The 22,537-nt window shown below is 42.6% G+C and overlaps 1 protein-coding gene across 4 annotated transcripts in view; it reads left to right on the forward strand.

Annotated features, from left to right (window-relative positions):
• Nucleotides 1–518: 518 nt before the first annotated feature.
• APBB2 (amyloid beta precursor protein binding family B member 2) overlaps nt 519–22,537 on the forward strand; it is a 322,611-nt gene continuing 300,592 nt past the window's right edge. For all 4 annotated transcript variants that reach the window (XM_032776850.2, XM_032776854.2, XM_032776851.2 and 1 more), the window contains exon 1: nt 519–669. The gene's annotated coding sequence lies outside the window, so the exon portion shown is untranslated. The remainder of the gene's footprint in view (nt 670–22,537) is intronic.

Raw genomic sequence — 22,537 nt, forward strand, 5'->3', positions numbered from 1 at the left:
AGTCTCAGTTTTTTCCAGAACAATCTTAAAGTGTGGATTAGGCTGGTTAAAGGATCGCCCTACAAATCAGGGGGCCACCCTTAGAGTATATTTATAGAAATGTACTGTACGCTGAAAATTGGGAATGAAGGATTTTATAATGAAACAAAAGATTCAGGCATGCAGATATGATGAGACATGGGGGGGATTCTTGGGAGAAGGGGAAACACACCCACCCACGCAGATTAATGCCTTGTATTGTTTCTGGTGCTCAGATACCCGCTTCCTGGGTACCTTAGAAACGACTCGCGTTTGCTACCAGCGCGTTCTTGCTGTTTTCCTTTCAGCGCTGTAGCCAGGCCCCATAGCCTGGTCTTTCCAGGAGCCGGCAATGCCGAATCTAGCTGCAAAACTAGCAGCGAACACAGGGCGTGGCCCTCCTTCCCAGGCAGAGGACTCAAGTTAACCACGTTCCCAACGCTTCGGGTGCCGCAGCTCTTTCTGCGCCGGGCTGTGGCGAGGGAGGAGGGACGGGAGGAGGAGCCGCAGCCGCAGCCACAGGCCGGAATTGTTTCCTGGGCTAAGCGCAGCAAGCTGGGAAAGCGTTTCCGGAAGGCTGGTTACATCCCGCAGCTGATTTTGGACGCCTCTGGCGTGGGCGAGAGGAGGGAGCAGGCGGGAGGCGCAGGGGTAAGTGTGGCGAGGCAGAGCGCAGCGGCCAGGTGCGCTCCGGCTCTCCTTTGCCTGGCCTCGCTGGGCTGCGCGTGGGGCGAGCCGGGGAAGGGCAGGATGTGCCTGTGGGGCTGCGCCCGCGGGAGAACGTGGGCTCAGCTCTTTGCCAGCCCCAGCTGCTGCAGCAGCGCTGCCCCGTGCTCGGCGGACGCGCCTCGCTCTCTGGCTCTCCTTGCAGCGGCTGTGGGCGCAGGGCGCTCCCGGCGTCGGTGGTGGTGGGGGACATCACCGGCTCTGTGCTACCAGCCCCCCACACTGGCCGCCTCTCCTGGCCGTCAGCTGGGGGGTAGGGCGGGGTGGACTGGGAGGGAGCCGCAGCCCCTGCATGTGTGTGCGCGCAGCAGAGGACCCAGGCAGCGCTGAGCTGTCCCCAGGGAGAGGATGCTGGCTGTGGTGATGTGAAGGCAAGGGAAAGTGCGGGGCTTAAAAAGCAAGGGGGAGATTAGGAGCTTAGACGCTGTAGGTATGAAATGAGGGGCAGAAGGAAGTGAAAGGGATTTCCAATAGACATGGCTTTGTAGCCCATGATCTCCTCTCCAACCTTATCCGTGCGGAGGCCCACAGGGAGAGGAGCGGGGCGTGATGAGTATCTGAGGATCGAGACGTGGTGCAGCGCGCACACAATATAGAAGTCATTTGAACAGTGACTGTAGAAGAAAGTGACCCCTGGAAGCATATATAATATATTTGTGGAATTTAGCTTTTCCTTTTATTTAAAGAAGACACAGTTTATAAGCTAAGTTTTAAGTAATTTCAAAATCTTGGCCATTGTAAAAATGCTACAGTTTTATTTATCCAGCATATAGGGCCTGAACCTGCACCACTGAAGTGTATGGGATTTTTTCTCATTGTCTCCACTAGATCCGTCTAGCCTTTTAAATTTTTCAAAGCATTTACAGACTTTTAAGAGAGAGTTTTATGAAACAGTGAAAATTGCATAATGGACGTGGATTGAAAAGCCCAAAACAGACACAGTGACTCTGACGTTGGGTTGAACTTGTTTAGAAGTGTTTGATAGGGATCACACAGCTTTCATTTTTATGTAATACAAAGAATGACATTAAAATTGTGTTAAAAGCCTCGAACTTGTGGAGGCAAAGCAGTTACTCATTACACTGGTAGTCATAAAATACAATAACCACATACACAGTAAATCTTAGTAATTCACCATGAGTTCTGCAAATGCTGTAGGATTCTAAAACTCAGATAAGGATACATCACTTTTGGCTACTGCTGGCATTGTATGTCCTCTAGAGCCATGTCAACATGTTATCAGTTTTAAATCTAGATCTGATATTGTAATCATTCTGGTGTCGCTCATGCTTTAATTTATTTTGAATGCATCAGACTTAGCTGACGATGTTGTGCCAAAAACTATTTTCTGTATATCTAACACAATCTTTTTAAAAATGAGAAGGTAGCATAATTCAATAAATAAGAGTCCATAGTAGTGAAAATTTCACAAAATCATCGTGACAAAAGTCTTTAACATCCTTGCATGGAAAAACAATTTTAAATAAACCGTATAAAAATCCAAGTAGTTTCTATCTATCATTTGAAGGAATGAAGTGTGGGGTTTTTTTGTTTGTTTGTTTGTTTGTTTTTTAACGGGTGAAATTAAGATGAATAAAGTATGGGACTATTCAGGAAGAGTAGTTTTATGGTGAGTTTAGAATTGAGAAAAATTCTCAATCAGTAAAGCAGCTGAAGCAAATGTGGCGTTCCCAATTTGGGGGAGAACCAAGATTAGATCAAAATAGCATAGGTAGCATTCCCAGTGATAGGACACAGAACTTAGTCAGGAGACCTGGCTTCTGTTTCTCAGATTTATGGTTGACTACATGAGAAGCCCGTCAAGATGAGGATGGGATGTGGCCCAATCTTGTACTTTTTAAGAGACTTATTCTGCTGTCATTGAAGTCAGTGCCTCCCTAGGGAGTATGGAATAGGACTCAGAGTAGTCAGACTCAATATTTGAATTGGAGTAGGAATTTAGGAAACTTGTGAAGAAAGAACTTCTGTACTTGAGATGGGATGAAATAAGGGTTTCAGCAGAGGCAGGGTCAAGGTGAAGATTAATTCTGGCAGTTGGTCTATAGATATTGATAAGCTGACTGACTCATCAGTCTTGCATCATCTTTATCTGTCAAATGAGGAATAAGGATGAATCAAAGGCTTTTGGACTTGGAGACAAAGTGAAGTTCCACGTTGGTAGTGTACAATAGCAATACTTGACATAGTGCAAACGGGTTCTCACAGCAAAATTTATGGTGGCCTCAAAGTGCAGCCACCAACTGTTGCTGGTGGCCTCGCTGACAATTTAACTTTAGAAGAACCAAATATGCACATACACATGTCCAAATCATTGTAATTTATTGACTTTTTTTGCAGACTCAATAATAATAATAATGTACGATTATCTGTTCTTTACCAGACCTAAACAGGATGAAAACACAAAGTGCTCTTGCAGGTTTTTGTCTCTTTTGTTGGTTGTTTTGCCTTTATTTTTAAAGACTTACTCGCTAGTAAGTCTGTGGCTGTGAAAAGTAATAATAAATTTCACAGCAGACTTACTCAGCCCTGGCAAGCCTGGGGACAAATTAAACCTTGGATGGGGAAGTCGGTAGGTGGATTGAGGGGGAATGCATGATGGGCTGGCGGAGATAGTGGGAGCCAAGGGCAATGGGGGAGGGGTGAGCCCCATAGCTGGGGGTTAGAGCCCCATGGCCAGAGCCTGCTGCCCACCTGCCGTCCCCAGGAAGGTGGGGAACTCCCTAGCTGCCTGCTCCAGCATTTGTCTCTCCAAAAAAGCAGGGTCCAACCCATGCTGGTGGCCCTGGAGGAGGGACAGACCACTGCTTTGGGGTCCTGACCCACAGTTTGAGAACCACTGGTATAGACATTGGACCAATTTAAAAAATGTATAGTTATGTTTGCTTTAGTAAAATTATTTTGAGATGTAGATTTGTGGCATGCTTAGTTGCCACTTCCAAAAAATATCTTGGTAGTTGGAATTCTTTTCCTCGAAACAACTACTGAGGAATTGGGCATAGCACTACCTAATTGCATGAAAACTTCTTTTTAAATCAAAACTATGTGCAGAGAGGTGACTTGGAATGGTAAACTTCCTTATGTGCCCTTATAACTTGTTGAACTGACTTAAAAATATAAACAGGGAAAAATTTAAAAACTTGTTTCCAAATTGACTTTTGGGTACCAGCTTCTTAGAAATCCGGGTTCGCTTATAAATTCCTGAAAAGAGAAATCTGTATAATGTAAAGGTCAACCACCTTTCTGTGCTGTGGTTCAGATATTGTTACTAGAACAGAGGTGGGCAAACTTTTTGGCCTGAGGGCCACAGTGGGGTTGTGAAACGGTATGGAGGGTCAGGAAGGCTGTGTTCCGCCCCCCCCCAAGACAGCCTGCCCCCTCCCGGGATCCTGTCCCCTGACCACCACCATCCCCCACCCTTTTTAGAATGTGGCCCTGTGAACATGGGCGGAGGACTCAGGAGGAGCAGGGGCAGCCATGCAGCCAGAGAGAAGCAGCGGTTTCCCCTTCAAACCGCCACCTCTTTCCAGCCAGTTGTGTGGCTGCCTGGTACTCCTGCTGAGTCCTCCGCCCAAGCTCCCGCACCCCCCACCAGTGCCGCTGCCCCTACAGTGCAGCCCCTCCCCACCACGGGGGGTGCTCTGGTGCTGAGCTGCCTGAGTGCCTGGCCGTGGGTCCCCCTGTTGTTGGGGGGCCCGTGTCAGGGCACCCTGTGTTCACTTGTAAATCTGCCCCTGAGCTGCGCCACCCGGCTGGAGCCAATCACACCACCATTCTGCCGGCATGGCCTGTGGAGGCTGTGGGGGAGAGGGAACAGCAGGGGAGGGGCTGGGCAGGCCCTCCTCTGTACTAGATGATGGCAGAGTTAATAGTAAAATCGTCATAAATTTTGAAAAAATTCCATTTGAGGTTTTGCTTGTGGAATTTATATCCATGCCCATAATTCAGAGAAGATGAGACAAGTTATCTAGGATGATAGGTTACAGTGCTTTAATAATTTTTATAATACACCTCTACCCTGATATAACGCTGTCCTCAGAAGCCAAAAAATCTTACCGCGTTATAGGTGAAACCGTGTTATATCGAACTTGCTTTGATCCCGCCCCTCTGGAGCACTGCTTTACTGCATTATATCAGAATTGTGTTATATCAGGTCGTGCTATATAGGGGTAGAGGTGTGGTTTCTTTTGTCCTGAAAGGGCTTAAAGCACTCTCTAGCTTTGGTATAAACAGGGTTCATATACCGCTGAATGCAGCCCTCTTTGGTTGGAATGCGGTAAACATTTTGGGGTGGCAGCAGTATATGCCGGTTGTTTAGGAGGTGGGGAATGAATCAAAACTATATGAAGAATTTTAGGGATGCACTTACTGTGAAGTTTGACCAAGACATTGCAAAAAGTGCCATTTGATGAAAAGGACTTAGTTTTACATCTCTGAAAGATCCTGGGGTGCTGGTTCAGTAATGTCTTAAGTGCTGATCTGCAATTGAACCTGTGATGCGGACCCCTATGAGGGCCCCATTGAAGTCTGTGGGGCTCCTTATGGGTGCAGCAGTCTGCTTGCACAGATCAGACTGCAGACTCTAGACCTCAGTGGGAAACAGTGTCATTGCTGAATCACCAGCTTGGTTATTTGCAGCACTGTGGGCTGTCCTTGGAGGTTGCTTTTCCAGGTTCTAAAAGGCCAAGCCTTGTTTAATTTATGAGATCTGAGGTTGCATAGCTCCAACTTTTAGCACATGCTGTCTGTGTTTTGCCAATTACACACTTCCATTTGTAGAGTTTTTTATTAAAAATTTGCCAAGTTACTTCGTCTACTCTGAAAACATATTTGTTTGTGTACTTGTTCAGTTGTGAAGGCTACTGTCAAAACCAACTTTGCATCTCTGTATAAAAGATTAATGAGAAGAATTATTTTTTATATGCAGTCTATACGTGAATTAGGATGATTAAGGGGACATGGTCTACCCATTAAATTAGTGGTCTGACCTCTAGGTTTGATGCATTTATAGGTGTCTTGGAATTGGGGTAGATAAACTGAGTAGGCTATAGTTTACTCTGGGGAAATTTATTTATGAATGTAAACTGTTAGGTCTAATTATAGTATATTGCAACAGTAATAATATTTGATAGAGATTTGCTCATTTCTAGTGACTAAAAAATTATTTAGCTCCAACACTCTTTAAAACAGAGACTTCCCAATGTGGGCCATGTTTTGATTCGGACACACTATGAACTTTTCCTGCAGTGGTAATTGTCTCCAAGCAAATCTTTGGGAGAGCCTTACAAATACACTGTCATATGTCACATGACTCCACTGCTTTAAAATTACTGTGTAAAATCTCACTGCAGTACTGGTGTGATCACACCAAAACACAGCAGTCATTTACCAGTTTAGATTCATCCACTGTTTCTTGTTAGTCAGAGAAACTAAACTGTACTGTTTGGTTTTTTTGTTTTGTTTGTTTTCCTTTTGTCTTCTCTACTGTACTGTAGTATGTTTTAGGTATCTCCCACAGACAAAGCAGACTTACCTGGCCCATGGTAAAATTCTGATTTTTGGAAACTGTAGGTGAATTTTGCATGATGATATGCTTTTAAACAGTTTTCCAATTGACTTTAAAACGTAGGTGCAACTGAATTTTTTAAAAAAAAGTCACGAGAACATTTCCAATGCTTTATTGTGTGTGGTTTTTTTTTTTAAGTGTAAGATTTTTCTAAAAAAATTAACATCTGGTATATTTTTGATGCTGTCACTTTAAAAATGTGTGGTTCACAGAATTTTATATTGAGTAAAGAAGAATTTTCCATATGTTTATTAGCTAGTAGTGGTCTCTTTCTGCACTCCATAGAATTATGGAGTATAAGTGAGCATACTTAATTTCCAAAGGGAGAGAAACTGGTAGACATTAAATGATCTGTAAATTTGTTAATCCAAAAATTGTGTTTTTAATTTGTTTGTAGCAGCAGAAGAGAGTAACTCTTGAAGTTGTTACATATAGTATTTTGATAATGTCTATTTGTAGAGGCATGCTGTTCTTTTGCAGCATTTACTGACAAGAACACTCTCCAGGCAGTCAGTGGACATTAAATTGTAATAATTTGGCACCACTAATATTGGTAGGAATTAACTAACCCTTTATCTGAACCCTCAAATATAATTTCTTAAATGGTGGCAGGAGATACTATAGAGTCCTTAATAATCAATTGCTTAGTTCATAACTTGATGACAAACCGTTCTGTATATTAACGCATATCTTCATATACATAAACAAACAAACTAAAACAGTGATTTGGTAAATATGGCAAGTGATTTGTTACTGGACGCCATTTGTTTGACTCAATATTAATGATAATACATTATTTAATTTTATGAAATAATGCTGCTTAGCAAGGTACTGTATTGAGTGGCAGTTGGGAAACTGCCCATGAGTTGTGCAGGGGTACAGAAAATATGCTGAAAAAAGAAGGGGTCTGAATGGGGAGAAAGGTAAGTGGGGAAATGTGCACTTGCTTTGGAAATTTAAATGCTTACCTGATTATTTTCCATTATGTTGTGTTGAAATCCCGATTTAAACTTCTCAAAGTTTATTTAAATAACTAAGCGAATGCAGGACATTTTAATTGCCATTCATTACCTCATAAGGAGTATTAAACAGGAGATCTGATGGGATGTGTAAATAGAGCCTCATCCAAAGCCCACTGGAAAGACTCTCAGGAGGCTCATGGGCGGGAGGGAATAAAATATAGATATAACTGAAACCTGGCTGGTTGCAATAGAGTATTAATAAAAATATTAAACTTTTTGGATATTTATGTTGCCTCAAGTGTCTTGGGTGCTCTATACAAAAAAAAAAAAAAAGTAGGAAGGCAAGGTCTAATCTATCTATGGCACTTGTACTGCACCAAACTCCTTAGCATCTAGATGTAAAACATGTTACTGCAAGGAATTTACAATCTAAATAGGCAACATATAGATGATGGTTACATCATCAGCCTGACACTACGAAGCCTGAACAGACCAGTAGTACAAGACCAAAATTACTGGCAGAGCGGGTGGATGGCTTGTACACAGGGGGATGTGGGTCTCCTAAAGGATAAAGAGAGATGATCAAGGCTGGGGAATGGGATGTAGCAGAAAGCAAGTGACTGAATAGTAAAGATGAATTTCTTCTTAGTTTTCTGTGTTGCTAGAAGGAAGAACAATTAACAAAATACATCACCACAAAAAAAGTGGAACTAGCAATATGTGCGTTAGACTTCAGTCATTAGCTTTTTGTTACATCCCATCCTTCATCTAAAATGTATTCATTTAGATTGTAAAATTCTCAGGTCGGAGACCACTGTCAGGGTTGTCAAAGGTGCCTATAGGCTCCTCAGTCCTTATTTAAATGACTATGTTGAGATACCACAAACCCATTTTTGAAAATGTTGGATCTTTCTTCCTGTCCATAAAGCATGTTGTGCTGGAAATGTGCTATGTGACCAATAATGGAATTATTTGTCAGGAAAAGGAAGATAGGTAAAAGAGAGAGGCCAGTTGTGCTGTCAGTAAGATATATGGGGTCATTAGCAAACTTCTGTAATCCCAACTTCAGAGCTGTCTCCCAAATTATAAGCAATAAAACTGCTACTGGGTTTTATTTCTTCTCTTTGAAAGGCTCCCTCACATTTTTTTTGCCATCTGATAGTTCAAATAAACACAACTAAATTGTTAAATCTCTTATATTTTCCCCTCCCACTAGGAAATTTTGACAGCTTGCTCCCAACCTATTAAAATACTTGGGGAAAATCCTGTTGTTGCTTAAGGGTTGGGGTCCCATATGATATGGTGAAGGGGAGGACAGTGTAGTGGTTATTGGGGATGTTAATAATTTAAAACAGATACTTTTAAAAACTATATTTACATCATATCAGTTTATATAATTAACAAGTTCAGCCAGCAGAAGGGGAGGAGGTATTTATACACTGAGAGGAAGAAGTGGCATGTTCAGAGGGGCAGGGTGGCACCATTCTGGTGCAGAGTGCAGTGGGCTGTTTAACCACTTAATATTTTATATCCCTAGTGGTTAAGGTGGACTTTATGGGGGAACCTTCCCCGCCTTTTCCCATGGACATGGCATAGCATTAGTTTATGTATGCATGCTTCCTGTACTCTTTTTTTCTTCCCTATTGTTGATGCAGGCCTCCCTTCTCCTTCCTTTAATTGCAGACATTTCTCTGTCATGTTGAAATCACCACATTTTGTGTTTCCCTGTAAGACAGGGATTTTCAAACTTCATTGCACCATCACCCCCTTCTGACAACAAAAATTACTACATGACCCCAGGAGTGGGGACCGAAGCCTGAGCCTGCCTGAACGCTGCTGATCCAGGTTGGGGAGCCAAAGCTCAAGGGCTTCAGCCCCAGGTGTGGCCCCTGTAACCTGAGTCCCACCACCAGGAGTGGGAGGGCTCAGGTTCTGTCTTTGGCCCGTGGGGCCCAGGAAGTCTGTCGTCAGCCCTGGTGAGCCCCTTAAAGTGGGATGGTAACCCCCAGTTTGAGAACTAATGCTGTAAGACATTGCTCTAGAAAATAAGTTTGCAGTATGGCTCAGTTGCCATTCACAAATGCCTCCATCCTCTGCAGTTTGCCTGGACTATAGTAGTAGCAGGGTAGTTCTCTTGTCAGCTTGGTAAAGGTCTGGAGTTTGGTGTAATGGGAGACTCCTCTGGTGCTGACGGAAGGGAAGCAGATTGTAGGATGATGGCCTGAGGCAATTGCTTTTTGAAAACACATGCACATGTGCTGACATTTATACATGTGAGTACTTCCATTGAGTGAGTTAGGAAAGCAGTGAGGGAACCCTCAATAGGAAGGTTCTGTTTGGGACAACTCACGGCTGTCAGGTTAAGCATCTGTGTACGTGTTTGCTGGAATGGGAGTGAAGCTTTTTTCTAGGAAGAGCCATCTGAGTTTCTGGAGAGAAGGCAAGTGGCCTGGCTGGCTTGGGCCTGTGTCTGTCCTCCTGTAGTCTTGGGGTGAGAGTGAGGCTTGGTATACACTACAAACTTATGTTGGTATAACTGCATACTAATGGGTGCAGAATATCCTAATCCCTGGTGTAGACCATGCCATATTAACAGGAGGGCTTCCTCCATCGACATAGCTACCCCCTGTCAGGGAGGTGGAGTACCCATGCTGATAAAGTTCTCCCATCAGCGTAGGTGGTGTCTTCGCTAAGAACTACAGCGGTGCAGCTGCACTGTAAGTGTAGGCAAGCCTAAGTGAGAACTGTCTTCAGTAGTGCCATCAAAATCCTCCTGACACCCAGAGCTCCTGGCTCTGTGTGGTTGTGCAGGTGTCCCAGAATGCTTTGTAACTGGCTTATTGATATGTCAGAAAAAGTGGCATGTTGTAGGCTGCTAATCACTTGCTGTAGTGTGTGTGTGGGGGGGTTGATTGGAGTGAAATATCTGCTCCCACTAATGACCAGTGGGAGAAGACATCAGGGACCAGATTCTTTGTTTGCTCTGCCTCTGTGAGATCATTTACACCAATGCAGAAGGAGCGAATTTTGAGTATAAAACATCCCCAAATCAAAATAGCAGAATTTTGTGCTGTCCTTGAATTGGCGTAAGTGAATGCATGAGGTGCAGGGCAAGGGGAAATCAGGCCCAAGATGGTTTAGAGGGCAACAGAGTAAGTAGACCTTTGCAGGCTGGTAGGCCATGAGCAGGTAGGGAGAGTAGCTGAAGAGAAAACAGTTTTCTCCTGATTGACCACCACTGTCTCCATAGTCTTTTGATTGCACATAGGCAGTTATTAAGTATTGAATAATAATTAGTATTATGGTAGCACCTAGAAGTCCCAGTCAGGGAGCAGGGCCCCATGGTGCTAGGCACTGTACAAATGCATAACAAGGAGACAGTTGCTGCCTGTAGAGTACAGGGTAGTGTACTAGTCCTGCCAGTGGTGCTTACAGGGTCAAAAAGGATGGAAAGAGTTGTGTGTGTTGTAGTTGTCACAAGGATAGAGCTTGCTTAGTAGAACTTCTGAGTGTGTGGGAGGATATAGTTGTCCTGTCTAGATGCAGGGTGTCTGGCAATGAAGGTGAGGAGTCTTAAAGCCTCAGACTTGTATGATGACACACAAACTACTTCCTTTAGGCCTTGTCTACGCTGCCACTTACAGTGCTGAAACTTTCTTTGACCAGGGGTGTGAAAAAACACCCTCCTGAGCGATGCAAGTTTCAGTGCTGTAAAGTGGCAGTGTAGACAGTGCTACAGTGCTGGTAGCTATTCCGTTTGCGGAGGTGGTTTTATTACAGCCTCCCAGCGCTGGAGCTGCGACTACACAGCCACATTAAAGCACTACCATGGCATCGCTTTAATGTCAGCTGTGGAGACATACCCTTATACCAGCCCTGTATGTAAGAGCAGATGTCTTATTGAAAGAGGATATCTGGAAATGGTGGACTAAGGTTGGGAAGGTTTCCTGTGTTGTTTGTAAGAGTTGATATGTGAAATAATTTAGTAGGTAACAATAAAATATACTCAAGTAAAGAGAAAAATAATGAATTCTTTGAGAACATATGAAGCCAACGGGCAAGATGATAACAGATATTTCAGGGACAAGAAACTTAGTGAGAAATGAGGATGATGTTTCTCAAGGCGTAAATGAATTACTTGTGTCATCATACTTCCACAAGAGGTGGAAGGTGACTTCTGAAAGAGTGACATGTTTTCATGGTACACAGGAAGAAGAATTAAGTGCAACTGAACAAGTAAAGCAGATAGAACTATTAAAAGTTAACTGTGCCAGATGACCCGCATCTCATAATTTAGAAGGCTGTAACAAGGGAAACTGTACAGCCTTTGGTGAGGACTCTTGATATTCACAAAGGACACAGGAAGTACCAGACCAGAAGGTGACTAATATACTAGTTCCCATCAATAAGAAAGGAACTGGGTGGATCCAGTTAATTGTAGAAGCCTCATCTCAGGAAGCCTCACCTCAGGAAGGATATTAAAAATGTTGATAAAGAAATTGAAAACACACATAGATGTACATAGTTTAGTTGAACTGTGCAGTAAAGGACAGTGGGCATGGATTTATATAAGAAAGATCATGCCTGATATACATAGCCAAAATCTTCTGTTTAAATCTAGACTATTTAAACTAATGTAATTGACTACAGAATTTGGGCTTTGTTTTTGTTAGAAAAAAATAAAACATTCAACATAAGTTTTCTGACCTTTACAAAAACACTTTTTACTCTCCCACAACAAATTATTTTACAAAGTCAGAGTCATTGTATATAGAGGAATTTATTGACAATATCAGGAGGCGTTTGTTTTAGTTTAACTTCCCTTTTGGAAGGGTAGGAAGTTTGAATTTGGGAAACCCATTTGGATGACCAGTGATAGCAAAAATGTCCTATTCAAGTACAGGAATAGTGTTGGAACCATCAATAAGGGAGTGGACTTCAGACAACTTAAATACACCTATGAAAATGTCACATACATTGTGTAAAATAAACTGTTAAAATTTGATGAAATCTGTAATTTATTCTTAAATTAAGGGATAAGAATTATCAAGTATAACAATAAAAATGCTTGAAGGTGGAACATGGGGTTCCTAAATGTATTTGAATATAAGTAATCTTAAAATAAATTAAAAAATAGTTTTACTCCTACTTCTCTCATCAGTCTTTTTCCTTGTATAAATGCAGGGGATTAGGATAGATTTATTATATATAATTAGGGCTTCTGATTTTTGTTTTTAATTGATAAACCATGATAAAATACCTGTTTTACAATAAATAAGTAGATAAATAAAAATGAAATTTGTGTCCAGCCAGTAAACACTAGAAAAAACCCAGAAATGGTTACTTGCATCTAAGGGGTTGTCTACATGTAGCAGTAATGCGGTCTATAGGGGTATGATTTCTAAAGCTTGCTAATGTATTGCATGTTAAATGGTCCATGTAGACTCTGGTAGAGTGCACTGAAGGTTCCCTATTGTGCTTTTATAATGTGCATTATTCATTACAGTGTATGTATAAAGAGCTCTGAAACCCCACTTTTTTTGATGTCAAAAATTACTAAAAATACATCCCCCAAAATCGAAATTAATAAACCACGAAAAAGGAAAGCTCTATGTATAACTATCTATTTATGTTGACTTTATAGCCACCTGAGGAAATATTAAAATGTTAATACTGTTTTATTCACAAAATTCAATCCAAAGAAATGCTTTTAAAGCATGTACATGTACTATTTTTGAAATGTGCAAGATCCTCTTACAAACTGTACTTGGTTACGGAGTTACTAAAAAAAAAAAAGCAGCATTCCCATCCCCCCCCCCCCCCCCCCCCCCCCGTATGTGTGCCCTGTTACATGAATATTTATCAAACTTTGCATTCTCTGTGCCTGCTTCTAGAACTTCTGATCCCGGGGGTTACTATACATGGATTCTTTGTCTCTTTTTGAAGTTCTGTAAGTGCTGATATGAATATAAAATTTCCTAAACTTACTGCTCTGAGGCCCACAAACACAAAATAACAGAGAAAATATATTAACCATGATAAAGATAATGAGATTTATCGACCAATAGGTTTCTTGTGAAGTTTATTATAAATATGTGCTACTGAGACTAAGAAGTCACAAATTGTTATATTACCTAAAATAGAGTAATTTTAGGTGGGGGAATTTTTTTAGTTTTGTCCTGAAGAAAATTCAGCGTTCAACCTCATGATGATAAACTGGCATGTCCTAAATGTCATTGTGGTATGTAACATGATATTTCATGACATGGAATGTGGTCTGGGGACTCTTGAATATTATTCCTCAAGTGGAATTGACTTGGAAAAATCAGGAGGATCCCATACATTTCAGGATAGCAGCAACCCAAGATTGAGGGATGATCATGGAGAATGTTCTGGAGTGACTGAGCAGTAGGACCGGCATGATTAGTAAGGGCTGAATCTCGAAAGGGCTTAGGTAAGAATCCTAAAGCTCAGAGGCTTATCTGCACCTTTTTTGGTTAAGAAATCAACTAGCTCTTGTGTTTTTCAGTACAATTTAAAAAAAAAAAAAAAAATACACACAAAAACTAATAGCTTTTTTTCCTCATGATTCTTCCCCTTTTGGACTTAGCCAAAACAAAGAAGTGCAAAGATATGCGGGGATGTTGCAATGTTTGGTAGAACAAGAAGATCCCTCAAAGATTTTTTCTACCTCAGTCAGCAAGGTGCCATTCCCTAGTTTAAAATATTGCTTCCCTACTCCCACAAAAAATAAATCAATTGCATATTGTTGGAGTGGCCTGTCGGGTGGGTTGAATGTGAGGAGACTACATGGTACTTTCCACATATGTGCCTACCACGGCCGCTGGGAGTCAGAGGAGGTAGTTCTTGTGGCAATACCAAGAACACTTGTGACGTAGCCACTGTCTGAGCAGTAGACATGCTGTGGGGTATGCCCCCTTGGGGGATGCAGAGGAACGTTCAGAGGGGCGCAGGAAGGCACTACCATCCAACACTGCTCTTCCCCCAGCTCAGCTCCGGCCCTGCCCCTCACCGAGGCCCCAGCTTTGGCTCCCTGCTGTGGCTATATTTACAAGGTGAAGGCTGACTTTCTAAATAAACTGAAAGCTGAACTTCTCTTTCATGGGCTCCTAGACTCATCCATATCCTGTCCAGCTCAACAGTGCTGCAATGTGTGAAAACCTTAAATAAATAAAAAAGAGAGCCCCAAATAAACCAGATTTCATTGAATCCTCCCTAGAAGGTTCATGTGAGGATTTGGCCTGCTTCTTCTGTTCTCTGAATAACACCTTGAAGTGTAAATATAGAGCTAGAAAAATAACACTTGGTGTAGTTGACTGCATTCCAGCTCACATTACACAAGCTGTGCAGGGCAAGGGGAGCTGATCTTGTAAAGTTGAAATTATGGCCTATAACTCTAATTTTTGACCTGATAAATCTCACTGCTCCCTGAAAGCTCTTAAAGTTTGTTTCAGTAAGTACTGAGGAGGTCTCAAATTTGTGGATTACTTAAGTGCTACACAGGTGCATGGTTTAAAATAAGACTCCTAATGCACAGTAGCTAGAACACACCAGCTGCAAAACCAGGAGTGGATGAGACAGGAGGTGAGTCAGGAAATTGTCTGGCCGCAACATAGTGAGTGTGAGTTCATTAGGATGCAGTTTTATTTTATTAAAATAGCTGGGTGTGCCCGGCAAAAAGTTATACAGGTCATCATCATTTTCACATAATCCCCAACCTTGGGCCCAGCCCTCCCAGCTGCCCTTCTGTTAGATAAGGTAAAGAGGGGCTATAAAGGGAGGAGGGTCAGCTCCATGCTGTGCCAGATGTAGGAGCACCAAATTCCCTTTCTTGGCTCCTTAAAGGATGCTTTCTTTCCAATCCATTTTTTTCCAGTAACAGTATCCCTTCTATACTGAGTTGCCTACCCTGGATATGAGTCACCAGTTTTACATACTAAGTGGCAATGTTCAACTCCCCTAGCCTCCACTCCAGTGGTCCCAGGCCTGCTGTGAGGAAAGTGAAAGACCCAATCTCTCCTCAGCCAGTTGGGCACTGTAGTGAGGGAAAAATTCCTTGCCTGCTGCAAAGGGAAAGAGCGACTAGCATAATGCCAACGGTGGGTATGAGGCAACCTGGTCCTTATGCAAATTTCATGGGTCAGTGGGTGTTGCCAGCCTGATCCAAGTAAAAGTGAGCTTTCTTGGGGCTGCATTGGGGTATAAATAAGGCTATGATTTTTCTCACTGAGGTCAGGGAATCTGTGACTTCCAGAAACCTCTGTGACTTCAGCCCATGACGCTTGGGTGCCTGCAGCTCTTGGCGGCCGTGAGTGGATCTGAGCTGCCACGGGCAACAGGGGTACCCCACAGCTCCAAGCTGCCATGGGTGGTGAGGGGACCCTGCTGCTTCCAGCTGCCACAGGCAGCGGGGGCCACTGGGAGGTCTGAGCTGTGGCTGTGGAGGGACCCCACAGCTCTGAGCTGGGGACCTCAGCTGGTGGTGTGGGGACCCTCCAGCTCCCCATTTTGTCATGCATATTTTTAGTAAAAGTCACAGATATGTCATGGGTTTCTGTGAATTTTTCTTTGCTAAAAATGTGTGTGACGCAATCTTAGCCTTAGGTATAAATACCCCCTCTCCTTTCTGGTCAGCAGGAAGTGGCCTCTTTGATCTGGCCCACTGTGCTTTCTGCTTTTCCCTGCTCTATCCCTGTAAACTTTCCCAATCTTCCCTCTTCCATCCTTGAGGGAGAGAGAGAGGAGCTTAAAGGGGACTCAACTCCCTTTCTTTCCAGCCAGCTGGACAAGGACTTGTCATGTCAAGCTGCAGTGAGCAAGTTCTCTGTGACTGGCCTGATCAATCTCACACCTAATTAGTCTGTAGAGTTGACTTTCTAACATCTGTATTGCTTATGCAGAACTACAATCACCTGAGTGAAGGTTTTACTAGTACCAGTTGATCTTTATATTCAGAACATAAATGCAAAACCCAGCTGAACCACAGTGCTGTCCATAAGATTCTTATTTTTAAATCAAATACTCATGTGCTATGCACTCTGCAGAGAAGGTTTCAACCAGCTAAAGAGTGATGGCGAAGAGCTCCAGAAGAAGAGCTGTTAGTTTTGCTTGTCTGGGAGGCTGGAGGGTGGGACATCAGGCATTAGAATTAGATAGTAAGCTGAGGATAGGCAAACTACAGCCCGCGTGCCGGATCTGGCCCCTCAGGGCTTTGGATCTGGCCCGCGGGCTTGCCCCAATGGCCGGGAATGGGGAACCATGGCCAATGGGAGCTTCCGGAAAGGTACCTGGAGGTGCGGCAAGGGCAGCACACATGGAGTTCTCTGCTCCCGTCTCCCAGGGGCCACAGTGCTTCCTGGAGTGGCACGGGGCTGGGGACAGGGACAGAGAGCCTGCCCTGGTCTCGGTGCATGCTACTGCCACCCTGGAGCCAGAACCCCTCCTGCATCCTGTCCCCCAACCCCGTGCCCTGAGCCCCCTGCTGCACCTTGCACCCCTGTGCATCGCACCCCCTGTCCTGAGCCCCCTCCTGTACTCTGCATCCTTCCTGTACCCCAATCCCCTGCCCTCAGCCCCCTCATACACCCCACCTCTGCCCCAGTCTCTTGCCCTGAGCCCCTTCCTGCACACTGCACCCCACCACACACACCCCAGCTCCCTGGTCTGCATAAAATTTCCCCACCCAGATGTGACCCTCGGCCCCAGAAGTTTGCCCACCCCTGTTGTAAGCTCATGGCTGGGGCTCCTAGGTGCCATGGTAATATAAATAATAAACTGGCACGTGGATTGCTGTGGAGCATTCGGTGGTCTGATGCTACTAGCGCATGCTTAGTATTCTCTTCTGCTGAACTGAGTTAAAAGACAGCTAAAAATGCATTAGGTCCTTTTTCTGGAGAAGTCTAAAAACAGTTCACATGCAAACATTGTCGAAGCCTAGTTTTTTTTTCTTTCTTTTCCCCCAAACGTTAAGGAAGTTCTGGCACTGGTAAATGCCATGCTTAGACTATATCTGCACTGCAAATTAAGGGTGTGATATCCTGCTTGTGTGTGCTACTTGCAGTAGCTCAGTAAGGGCTAGCACCAAAATAAACAGTGTAGCTGCAGTAGCATAGGCAATGGCCATGGAGGCACAGCTGAGCCGTGATGAGTATGTACCCACCGGGTTCAGGCAAGTTTGTGCATGTACAGGTCAGCTTTGCCGCTGCCCATGCTCCTATGGATACACTAACATTTATAGCTGTGCTAGCTCTCATCAAGGAGGAGCAAGGGAATTGTATCCTGAGCTCATAGTGTAGGCATAGCTTTAGAATATGATGTGCAGTGTGGTCATCTCACACAAACTCAGCAATGTCTGCCTTTTTACGGATACAGGGAAGCACAACAAATCATTCCGGGTTTATTGGGTAGTGAATGACGAATATAAAATTAACTTGACCTCGCCTATGTTAATATGACCCAAATGACAAAGGATATGCTTTAGAGATACCAATACAAATATTGTAGGATTCTGAAAGAAAGGTATTGATGCTTTTAAATGTAGTATAGAAAAGAAGGTTGCAGTGGGCTCAGGTGGAGGAGTGGACTAGCAGATAAATAGATAAAGTATTATGAAAAAGGATGCCAAAATTAGCAATAAAATGAAAAGCCTAAATCGGTTGCAAGAGTCTGTGCACAAATTTTGGAAAGAAGGAATACATGGGAACAGTTACTAAGTGGTGGTGTTATTATGTACAGGATACAATTAAAATGTCCAGATAGAAATACATTTCCTGTATTTCTGTGGGCAGACCTTAATGGACCATATGTTACTTTTGTCCGCTAGCTTTCAATAATTATAAAAATTGAGATTTAAGAGGGGGAAAAATAAGCCTTCCTTGTTGCTTACAAGTTTCACAGACTGCTTCACCTCATGTGATTACTTAGCAATTTGATGCAGAGAGTTTATGACTTAGTACAGAAGTGAAAGATACTGTCTTATAGATGTTTTCTTCATCATGTTAGGAGGAATTAAAAGGCTATCAGAAATTTGAATGTAAAACTTATAAAATGGCCCAAGTTATGTCATAATAACGGGCATAAAAATGTTTTTTCTTCCTGAGGCATCTTAGTTTGAATCTTGCATACCCTATGTAATGTTTGGGATTTTTTGCTTTGTCAAAAGCTTTGCATTAAGCAATTTATTTTCGGGAAAGAGCTATATGCAAGGAAGCTTGGCTTGTCATCTTCAGGTTCTCTGGCCTTCCAGAAAACTGCTTGCACTAGTACTGTATGCTGTAGAGCCCGAGGTTAAATTTCCAATGTGTCTGTAATATACCTTTTTTTTTTTTTCCAGGCCACTGATTGTAACTAGAAAGACCCACAATATTTTATGTGCATTAGAACACTTAAAACCTTCAAAAGCATGACAGTTCCGTATTAAAAACAATTAATAGAACAAGCTGCAGTTATGTATGGACAACTACTTAGCCCTGCAAGAGGCTGCAGTGCAGCCAGCACAGCTTTAATTTAATATCACTAAATGGCTGCAAAAGACTGATAGAAATGAAACCTTATAGTTAATAGTTTATGGCTTTGTAGTCCTGACCCTTTCTGTTGAGGTCCACATGATGTGGGAAGCTGTGACGGAACAGTCTTACTCTGTCATCAAAATCACAGCAGAGCTGGCATCAGAACAATGCATTTTGAAACCAGACCTATGCTAGGAGTCCAGATCTAGAAACTATTGATTTTTGGCTTCTATAACCAGCAGATGTATTACAAAATAAACTTTGTGCAATGTTGTCTGTATTAACTCTTATATATATAAAATTGCTAGATGCAATAATAGTTATACCATGGAGTGGGGAAAAAAAACTGTCAGAGCTGCCATACTGAGTCAAACCAATGGTCCATGTAGTATCGGGAATCTTGTCTCTGACAGCGGCCAGGACCAGAGCTTCAGGGAGAGTGTACTGAACGGGGCAATTTTGGAGTGATCCACCTGTCTCCCACTCCTGGTTTTTGGTAGTCAGAGGTTTAGGGTCATCCCAAGAATGAAGTTTCTGCCCTAACCATCTTGGCTAATAACCATTGGTGGACCTATCCGCCATGAACTTATCTAGTTCTTTGTTGAACTCAGATATAGTTTTGGCCTTCACAGCGTCCCATGGCGATGAGTTCCACAGGTTAACTGCAGTATGTGGAAAAAGTTTTTCCTCTTATTTCTATTAAACCGTCCGTCTGTTAATTTCATCAGGTGACCTCTGGTTTTTGTATTGTGGAAAAGAGTAAATAACAGTTCTTTAGTCACTCTTCCAACACCACTCATGATTTTATAGACCTCTATCATATTCCCCTTTTAGCCATCTCTCTTTTCTAAGCTGAACAGCCCTAATCTTTTTAGTCTTTCCTTGTGCAGAAGCTGTTCTATACCCTTGTTCATCTTTCTTGGCCTTCTCTGAATCATTTCCAGTTCCACTATATACTTTTTAAGATGGGGCAACCAGAACTGGACACAGTATTCAAGGCGTGGGCGCACCATGGAGTTATATATTGGCATTCTGATATTTTCTGTTTTGTTCTGTCGTTTCACTAGTAGTTCCTAACATTCTGTTGGCTTTTTTTGACCCCTGCTGTACATTTTGCTGAAGCTGTCAGAGAACTATCCTGAGATCTCTTTCTTGAGAGGTACAGGTAAGTTAGAACCCATCATTATATATAGTTGGGATTTTTTTTCCAATATCATTGTTGAATTTCATCTGCCATTTTGTTGCCCAGTCATTCAGTTTTGTAAGATCCTCCTGTAACAATTTTCAGTCAGCTTTGGATTTAACTGTCTTGAATAATTTTGTATCATCCGCAAACTTGGAAGGCTATCATTTGTGCCACAAATACAAACAGGAGACAGTAGAGTGTAAGAGTATCTTGATTTTCAATGAAAACATTTTATTGGCACCTTATAGGTAGCTCAGGGTTTGCCTGATTTTTTTTTTTTTTCTTTTCTATTGTTGCTCTTTGTTCTATTAATTTTTTCTTATTCCCTCTCCTCCACACCAAGGATATGAAGATGCACGGTAAACATTTCTTATACATAAGAAACAAGAAGGTTTTATGTGGGACTTTAAAATCACAGCTGCAGGAGGTCATGGAGACAAACACTATGGCTGGATTTTCAGACTACACAGTGCTATGACTATAATAGACGTATCTATACAAGTTAAAATGTTATAGGAAATGTGGGTATAATTATTTCTGCCACTTGCAGGAATACAAAATTGCCTCTATGCATTATGAAGGTAGATGGAAGGAAGATGGGCAGGGGGGGCTTTAGTTTTTCTGGGTGCCATGTAAAGCAACAGGTGGAGAGATCCGTCTTAGCTCCTTTCCACACCTGTGTTTGTGTGCTCTCAGTTCATGGTACTCCAAAACATCTCATCCTCAGCTGCGTCCTAGGTGTCTGTGACACCTTCCCTTTCAGCTTATAACCCCTATGTAGACCAGAGTGCAAAACGGCTAAACTGAAATACAAATTTGCAATCAGGAGAGAAGTGTATGGGGGGTGTGCAGTTAGGAATATCAATTTCTGCTAATGCCCACTGGCACTGAAATCAAACAGGACAGGGGATAGACAGGGTCTGGCTGGTAGCATTAGATACATGTTTGTTGTGGGGCTTTTAGAAGAATGAGATCGTATACTATTACGTTTGTCCTCAGGCTGCTAGAGTGTTCAGCTTCTCCAGAGCATCATGTAATTATCACTGCCAGTGGCAGGGCTGGGTAGATCAATGATGTACTCCATTGCAGCAGATATTATGTCCCATGAGACTGCTTTGAGTAGGTCAGAATAACTGTAGCGATGGACGTATGTTAAAATATTTCTGTGCAATAGGTTCTTCCAATTTCTTGCATTCTATTCTTTCTTCTGTTTTTATTGCAGAACTTGTAAGAGCCACTTAACAATCATCAATATTAAAACTAAAAAGAGGGGCACATGCTCATAAATATACTCTTGTTTCAATAACAAGTGATTAGTATTGTGTGTGTGTGTGTGTGTGTGTGTGTGTGTGTGTGTGTGTGAATAATACACAGGCTATGACATTAATTATTATTATAGCAGTGCCACTCAGAATCATGGCCCGTTATACTAGCTGCTGCACAAACACAGAATAAAATCTGATTACTGCTCCAATGGTTGTACAGTCTTACTTCTTGCAGCTTGTCTTTTACTTAAGATTTTTACACATAATAAGATAGAGGAAGGGGAGGCACAATGGTAGCACTGACCAGATGATGTGATTAATCTAGTGCACAACCTGATCATTTTTTCAGTTGAATCAGAAATCCAGTGTGTTCTCTTTTTTTAACCTCTATTTCCATTTCCCAGATTTTTTTGTACCTCTGCCTATTTCCTCCTTTTCTTCCTTCTGCTAGCTTGTTTGTTTACACATGCACACAATGCTATAATGCAGTCAAACAAACACTGATAGTTTTATGGCTATCCCCTGTTTTCTCTTGCTTTCTCCAAGTTCAAGTGCTGCTGTCATCCCAACACTCAGACAAGTTCTCTTTATTTAAATTACAAGGTGGGCATGTCGCTGGGGCTCTGAAGGTGTGTGTCCAACTGCCATTACTGCTGCAGCTGAGCTGCTGTGCCTCCCATTAAAAGTTGGGGCCAACTACGGCTACCCCCAGAGTGGTGTAGTGTGTGCATGTGTGTGTCTCTGGCACAGGGTGGCTGAGCAGAAGAATGGCACTCAGCTCATGCTTCCTTCTTCAGTCTCTGCCTGAGAAATTGTGGAGGGGTTGGAGGTGAGAAAGAAGGGGTTATTTTATTTTATTTATTTATTTGTGGAATGTGAGAAAATTTGAGTTAAGCCACTTGTCAAAATACTTCAGTACAATTGTTTAGGGCTTTAGTCAACACTCCTTACTTAGGTAAAATTCCCACCAGCATCAGTCCTTGGGACCTCATGTTCCTTCCATTAAAGTCAATAGAAGGACTCCGACTGATTTCTCTGGTAGTTTGATCAAGACTTATATTGAGTACTTCTGACAGGAACACATCTTTTGAAAGAGTTTTACTCATAGACTCATAGGTCAGAAGGGACCAACATGATCATCTAGTCTGACCTCCTGCACAAAGCAGGCCACAGAACCCTACCCATCCACTTCTATAAAAACCCCTAACCTATGTCCGAGTTATTGAAGTCTTCAAATTGTGGTTTGAAGACCTCAAGCAGAGAATCCA

This window comes from Chelonoidis abingdonii, chromosome 5, assembly GCF_003597395.2.
Source record: "Chelonoidis abingdonii isolate Lonesome George chromosome 5, CheloAbing_2.0, whole genome shotgun sequence".
Taxonomy (NCBI): domain Eukaryota; kingdom Metazoa; phylum Chordata; order Testudines; family Testudinidae; genus Chelonoidis; species Chelonoidis abingdonii.